Consider the following 7732-nt stretch of genomic DNA (forward strand, 5'->3'; position numbering starts at 1 on the left):
CAGTCACATCACTACTCACACCACATCTCCAGCGCCTTTCCCACCACATCCACACCACTATTCCCATCACAGTCACATCACTATTCACACCACATCTGCAGCGCCCTCCACCACATCCACACCAGCATTTTCACCATATCCACACTACCCATCCCCTCACACCCACACGAACATTTACACCACACCTACACGAACATTCTCATCACACCTACACCACTGTCTTAACCACATCTTACTATCACTTCCACATCCACAACACGATTCCCATCACATTCACACCATCATTCCGACCACTTTTCAGCACCATTTCCCCACATCCACATCACCACTCCTATCACATCCACATCGTTCCCACTACATCCACACCGCCATTCCTACCACATTCACACCACCATTGCTACCACATCCATACCTTCATTCCTACCACATCCGCATCATTAGCACCCTTCCTCTACACTCACCATCTCCAGCCATTGACAACTCCATTATATTCTCTCTCTCTCTCTCTCTAACACCGTCTTATCCTCCTACATCCAAGCTCCATTCCCATCCTACCATTTCCATTAAGCAAATCCCCGCCACCCCACTCTCTCTCCCCCATTGCCTCTCTGCCCTACATATACTTCCCCTCCTCCTGCTCCTTTACACTCTCAGCCTCCTATGACTCACTCTCAGTTGAATACAATCGTCTGGCTTCACCTGGAATAGAATGATTACTCTCTCTCTCTCTCTCTCTCTCTCTCTCTCTCTCTCTCTCTCTCTCTCTCTCTCTCTCTCTCTCTCATTCATTCATTTACTCCTTTCCACCCACTCCATAATAGTTTAAGGTTCCTGGGATTGATTCCAGAATAAAATCTTTTGGCGTTAGTAACAGCAGTGCCAATTTTTCCCAATCATTAAAGGCTTAATGGTAACAGTATTAACTTTCTCATATTCCTATAACCCCCTGTGAGCTGAATAACATCGTTTGGAGTTATAAAAGAAAATATGCAATTTACTCTGTAGGTTGAAAAGTGAGTTTGAACTTTTCTAATTAATTTGATTGGTTATTTGGGACATAGGAAGCATACTTCCGGAGGGTGTCCAAAAATATTTGTTTTACACGACAAATTGCTTGCTCCTGCACAATAAAATAATTAAAGTCTCAGTAACTCAATATGTAATAGGTGGGAATTAAATTAGGGTTTGCACCTTGGTTTTCAAGCATGAGAAATTATATATACTACTCTGTACATCAAGTGCTCTGACTCTTCCAATTCCACACCATCTACCACACTAAGTCTCCACACCTATACTGTAGACTCACCCAAACACTTCTTCTGTGATGACCATTTTTCCTCCTACTATTCCTGCCATTCTTCTCGACCACACTGCTACCCCTACAATTACCAGTTTACCTTACATACAACGTTCATCAACCTCAACATCTCACTACTCCCAGAACCATTTCATCACCCCTCATATAACCGTCCACTGCCCTTCCGATTCAGTGTCCTTCCATTACCGTGGGCATCAATAATGACTTGTCCACACACACCACTTTTCATTCCAACTGTCCCATTTAAATATTTAGCAGATATTCCCAGTCCTTCAAAGATGTATCTAGTCACTATTGGGATTATTGAAAGTATGGTCATTATACATCTGATCACTTCGGAAAGTTATCGTCAGTCTCTTTCTGTCTGCTAACACTGTCCATTCGTTTAAAGACATAGTATCAAGGTGTCTCTCAAATTGAAATGATTGATTTTTGCTTTCGTCTGTTCATATTTCTTCACCTTTTCCTCTTCTTTGTTTCATAATCAACACTGCTCTGTTTGTCTTTGTGGGTCTCCACTATTTCATCCTATCTTCTCATTTTTATCTTTCATCCTGACTGCTACGGTCTCACAGTTAATTTCTTTCGTAGTTTTAATTTCTAAGTAGTCACCTCCTTCTCTTCCATCTTTATTTAAAGCTTCGATTTCTTCTCTTATTTCTCCATCCCCCCACATCCTTGTACGCATGCACACCCCCGCACTTCCGAACACACACACACACACACACACACACACACACACACACACACACACACACACACACACACACACACACACACACACACACACACACACAAATTACTTAACCCGTACATTTACCGTCCATGCACCTAACGTCTCACCTACCAACCAACCAAAACACAAAGAATTCAGAAGCAACAATGGGAAAGTGCAAACGTTAGAGTTGTTTGTATTAAAAAAAATAAAACACACACATTATTACATCTCTTCTATTTCCCTACGTTCAATCCCCCATCCCTACCCCAGAAACCCTCACCATCCACCCAACAATTCCACCCAGTGTCGTCATTACAGGAAAATGTTCTCCTCCAAAGTTCAGTAAGGCCATTTATTTGTATTACGAGCCCCCACCGAATGTTAATACCAGACACGGCCCAAATTTTCAATTTTGCTGGTGAGTTTTAGAATACTCTATTACTGGTGGTGGGTCGCAGATGAGACTGAGGGGAAACAGAGAAGAAAGAAAACTTTGAGAAGGGAGGAGTGAGAGAGGAAAGCAACCCGACGACTCTGACAAGGTAAAATGGGGTGAAATGTCAGTCAGAACAGGATACATAGATAGGACGCTTAAAGAAAGAAGAAAAAGCCTCTAAGATGGAAGAAGTGAGAGAAAGTGGACAGTTAGATAAACCACCATAGAAGAAAATGAACGCCTTAATCCCTTCATTACAATAATCTCTTTTTTATTAAGAAATATGTTTAGACTGAATTCTTAAGCATCAGGGGCGTTGACATGGAGGGGTCCGGTGGGGGGGGAGGGGCACGTGCCTCCCCATTCAGAGCCTGTGCCTTCCCAGGTGCTCTCCCCAACAGAAAATTGTAGACAAAAAAGTTTCATACACGGATGAATTTTGATGATGGATGAAGTTTAAATAACATGTGGCAACACTGTGACTAGCTAAATATGCACCTCGATCTGTTTATCGTTATCATGGGCACTGAACTGACAGTGTACAGTTTCGTGTTAAATTCACAATAACTTCCGTTGATATTGTTATGATGATGCCACCTAGTTTTTAACTACCGTATATTTTTAGTATGCCATTTAAATTTTGTTAATCACCTTGTGTTTAATGACATATGTCGCTTTGTGGATTAGTTTCTCTAAGAGTCGGCAGTATTGCAGAAGCGATATGTTATTATATGATTTAGAAAGTTCACGAAAGTTAATGTTGTAAAGGTGTTCTGTTTCTCAGTTTAATGTCTGTTTAATTTGTTTGTATTTCATTGTGTTATTTAATTAATTTGTTGATGTATTTTGTAGTTAATCATTGAATTATGTGGTGTCAAACGTACTAGCATTATCGAGAATATCCGAGACTCCAGAATATTCAAGATGTCGAAGGTGTATAAATAAAAGAGGGCGAGAGTTGGGAGGACAGTCGACGGCGGACATTTGGCGGGTAGCCAGTTAGTGAGTGAGAGAGTACCAGAGCAGTTACAATGCCTGCTCAGGTGGCGTGAGGAGTGAAAATGTGAATAGTTTATCCGGCCAAGGTTTTGCAATAAAATTTTCAATAGTTGCGACTTTTGAAGGATATTTTTAGTCAGTATGCAGAGAAGTATTGAGCATTTCCTGACTGGGAAAAGATCAGCAGATGAAACTGACCTACCTGCATCAGGTGCCAAACGACAAAGCCAGTTTCCTGCTGATACTAGTTCCACGCATCCTTCTGATGATGAGCGAAATGTGTGGCTGGCTGACAGCGGTGAGTCAAAGGCTGAGGGAGATGATGACAATATAGGTGATGAAAATACTACTGTAGCAACATGTGAAACACCACTAAAGAGCAACCAAAACTGTCAATATTTCCCATCATGCAAAATGGGAAAAAGAGACGTTTTTCTCTGCCAGATGGTATAAACTGTACCCATGGCTTGAGAATTCAATTAGTCATGATGCAGCCTTCTGCTTCAGTTGTTGGTTGTTCCCTGTTCCTGGCCGAAACATGTCAGAAAATACCTTCACAGTGTCAGGTTATAGACAATGGAATATATCAATAGAGCAAGACTCTGGATTTCCAAGGCATGAGAGAAGTGATTATCACAAGGCCAAATTTTGTGCATGGAAAGCCTTTCAATCCCAGCTAGAATCAGGAAAGAGCATAATATTGCATTAGTTTCGGCTCATGAAAAACAGATAAAAGAAAAGACATTATGTGAAACAAGTTGGAACAGTGCTATACCTAACACCAAGACAGAAAATTGCACAAAGAGGTGTCAGGGAGGACAGTGGAAGCAATAACAGAGACATTTTTCTTGAAATACGGGTCTTGGAGCTAGTCAGTTATTATTATGACAATACTGTAAAACAAAGGTTGACAGGAATACATGCTGTAAGGTATACAAGCCCACAAACCCAGAGAGAAATATTCTTACTTACATTATAGGAAACTAGCAGGGGTACCCGAAATTGCCCGGGCCAAAAAGGCGAACATTTTAATCTTATTTGTTCTAGTTCAATTTATCTTTCTACTCCAGAAAGACCATGTACCACTTATGCTTTTGAAGAGGGATTATAAGAGGTCCAGGAACATTCTATTCCAACTTTTGCAGACTAAAGCACTTAATTGTGGACACTCGTTTACTATTACCAGTGACCTCAAGTGACCTCCCACTGGTGACCTCAAATGAACTCGGAGGTTAACCTCACATAACCTATGACCGAACTGGAGATCATGTGAGTCTCCATGCCAAAAATTCGGTTGCTGGGTCCAGTCGTTTGAGTGTGTATTACCTGTGACCTCAAATGACCTCGGTGATCAACCTCACTAGCTTGTGTCCAAACTGGAGACCATGTGAGTCTCCATACCAAAAATTGGGCTGCTGGGTCCAGCCGTTCGAGCTTGTATTATCGGTAACCTCAAATTACCTCGGAGGTCAACCTCACATAACGTATATCCGAACTGGAGGCCATGTGAGTCTCCATGCCAAATATTTGGCTTCAGGGGTACCCTGTGATGCCCCAGCCAAAAAGGCGAACACATTATTGGTGACCTCAAATGACCCAGATTTGAATTTTGACCCCCCTAAAACCATCTTTGGGTCACTCTGATTCAGAAAATATATGGGTCTGGGGTTTCCGGCCCTTGGTTTGGGCGTAATTGAAGATCAAACAAACAAACAAACATTGCAGCTCTTATATATATATATATATATATATATATATATATATATATATATATATATATATATGTCAGGCAGGGCCCGATACACGTGGTGGGAGGCGTGCGTGTTCTGGGGCTCGCACGAAAGTCTGTTTGAAACCCAGGTCCCATTGTCCCGCGGCAGGTGCCCATCTCTTCGGGGTCACTGAGCATACGTCACGGGACAGCCGCGGCCCGCAGTTACCTGTTGGGAGTTCGTTGGTGAAAGGGGATACGGTTAAGATTCCATAACTTAGATCTAAAAGATCTACACCGCATGTCGGTGTGGAAAAGCAGGGACCTGGCAATGGGAAAAAGCCTGCAGATACTGGCGGAGGTCCAGGAAAGAGTTTTCTTTTCTGTTTTAGGCGCCGTGGCCCTGGAAGCCACTCGCAGTGAGAAAGGGCAATGGTAACATGGCTGCCATAGAGCGCCACAGGTGGGTGGCGTCCCGTGGTCCTCCGCTGGGCCTTGAAAACGCATGTGCTGAGTAACCTGCTGGGTGAACCAGTCCCCCAGGGCTGGGACCGACCCATTTTTGGGCTAATGCGTACCCATATCCGCATCTGGTCTCCAAGGTATGTAGCCTCTGGTCGATAGATTAATGTAGGTAAGGGAAGTCGGCAAATTAGATCCGTAACTTCGGGATAAGGCTTGGCTCTGAGAGTCAGGTAAGTCAGGCCTATGCTGGAAGTGGAGCCTGGTTATGGCCGCTGGACTGGGCCTCGATAGGAGGCATCCAGAGGGTGGCAAGGTGGTGGGAGGGGTCACCGTGTGCGGGTGTGTCGTTGTGGTGGCGTCACTGGCGGTGGTGGTGGTGTCCCTGGTGTGGTGTGGTGTGGGGCAGTCCGGTGGTCGGTGGTGGGTTCCAGCCAGCGGCGGCGGCAGCTGCAGCGGTTCTCGGGTCGTGCTAGCGCTCAGGCGCGGGTGCTCAGCCCCCCTGGCATCATCATTGTCGTCTTTGCCTCCTGCCTCTCTGAAGCCGGGCAGCTGCCCCCCCTGCCACCGAACACTGCCGCCGTTGCCGCCGCATGGCCGTCGCTGCGGGGGCCCTCCTCTTTCCCTTGCTTCCCTGGCTGAGTCGCTCCCGTTATGGCGGGTGCCTCTGCCCCTTGTGATGACTCGAGCTCGGACTGGTGTGTCCACAACCCTTCCGTGGAAAGCACATGGCAGAGTGAGATTCTAAGAGTGTCGTTCCCGCCCCAAGCAAAAACAGGGCCTCCCTGCCCCCTCTGGAGGGCCGAGGGTTGAGCCGCCCAGGGCCCAAAACCCCGGCGTGTGCCGCCAGCGGTCTGTAAGGAGTTATGGTAGGAGCCCTGCGTGGGGTGTGGGATGCACTGTTCATGATGATACAGCTCCCCTGCGGGCCGACTCACTTCGGCTGGCACTCAGCGACCGGCCCAGAACTGGTACGGACAAGGGGAATCCGACTGTCTAATTAAAACAAAGCATTGCGATGGTCCGAGAGAGATGTTGATGCAATGTGATTTCTGCCCAATGCTCTGAATGTCAAAGTGACTACGACAGTAGTATCATGTGCCACCCTCTGCTGGCGCTCTCTCTCTCTCTACGTCTCCCACCGTTGGTTGCGTGAGTAGCCAGCAGATGCAGCAAGAGCTGGAGAAAGGTGGCGTTGGTTGATACATCTTGTGGTGTCGGTCCCTATTCCTAGTGACAAGAGAGGAAAAGCCTGGTCGGGTGCATCCCACAGGCAATCCAAAACTACTTTTACCAAGGTCGGCCGTGAGTGACACCTCACTGGCTCTGTCTGGAAACCTAAGAATTGTGCGACGTGGACCTGGCAAGTCCGAGATCGCTTCTTCTCCCAAACTGTGACAACTCTTAATGGGGGATCACTTGGCTCATGGGTCAATGAAGACCGCAGCGAACTGCGAGTCGGTATGTGATACGCATTTTCAGATTCATCGACAAGTCGAACGCACATTGAGCTAAATAGACAATGCTGGGTGATACCATATGTCCTAATCATACGTGATCCCTACGTACCAAATGGGTTGGTGGAAGATTTGTACCCCTCTCTGTAAAATCAAATAACTCAGAGTTCATGGAAGAGGGTTAGGTGTATTTTATTACTCAACCGCCAGTGACAACAGGATTCTCCTGCTTGTCCTTCCTCTAAGCCATGTAACCATATACAATGCTGGGTGGTTTACATCTATCGAAACCATACATGCTTCCTACATATTAAGTGGGGTTGGTGGACGATTAGTGTCCCTCTCTGTAAAACAATTAACTCTAAGCCTTGGCCACCCCGTTTTTGGGATACATGGCGTCTGGCAATGAATGAATGAATGAATGAAATATGCAAAGAACTGCATCTCACCACTGAATAATTGGTCATGGTGGATGAAAGCAAGGACATCACTGGGAAAGAACAGCTGTCACTTGTTGTAAGGTATCCTTTCCAAAATAATATCCATGAAAAATTTTTGTGGTTTGCCCAGTTGTGTGGATTAAATGCCAAGTATCTGAAGGACAAAATGATTCCAACGCACATCTTGCAAG

The 7732-nt window shown here is 45.4% G+C and overlaps 1 pseudogene; it reads left to right on the forward strand.

Annotated features, from left to right (window-relative positions):
- The first annotated feature begins 7043 nt into the window (after nucleotides 1-7043).
- Nucleotides 7044-7179, forward strand: LOC145406230 (5.8S ribosomal RNA; annotated as a pseudogene).
- Nucleotides 7180-7732: the final 553 nt, after the last annotated feature.

The sequence above is a fragment of the Coenobita brevimanus genome, chromosome 69, assembly GCF_032717465.1.
Source record: "Coenobita brevimanus isolate Jiangsu-jjx chromosome 69, ASM3271746v2, whole genome shotgun sequence".
Taxonomy (NCBI): Eukaryota; Metazoa; Arthropoda; class Malacostraca; order Decapoda; family Coenobitidae; genus Coenobita; species Coenobita brevimanus.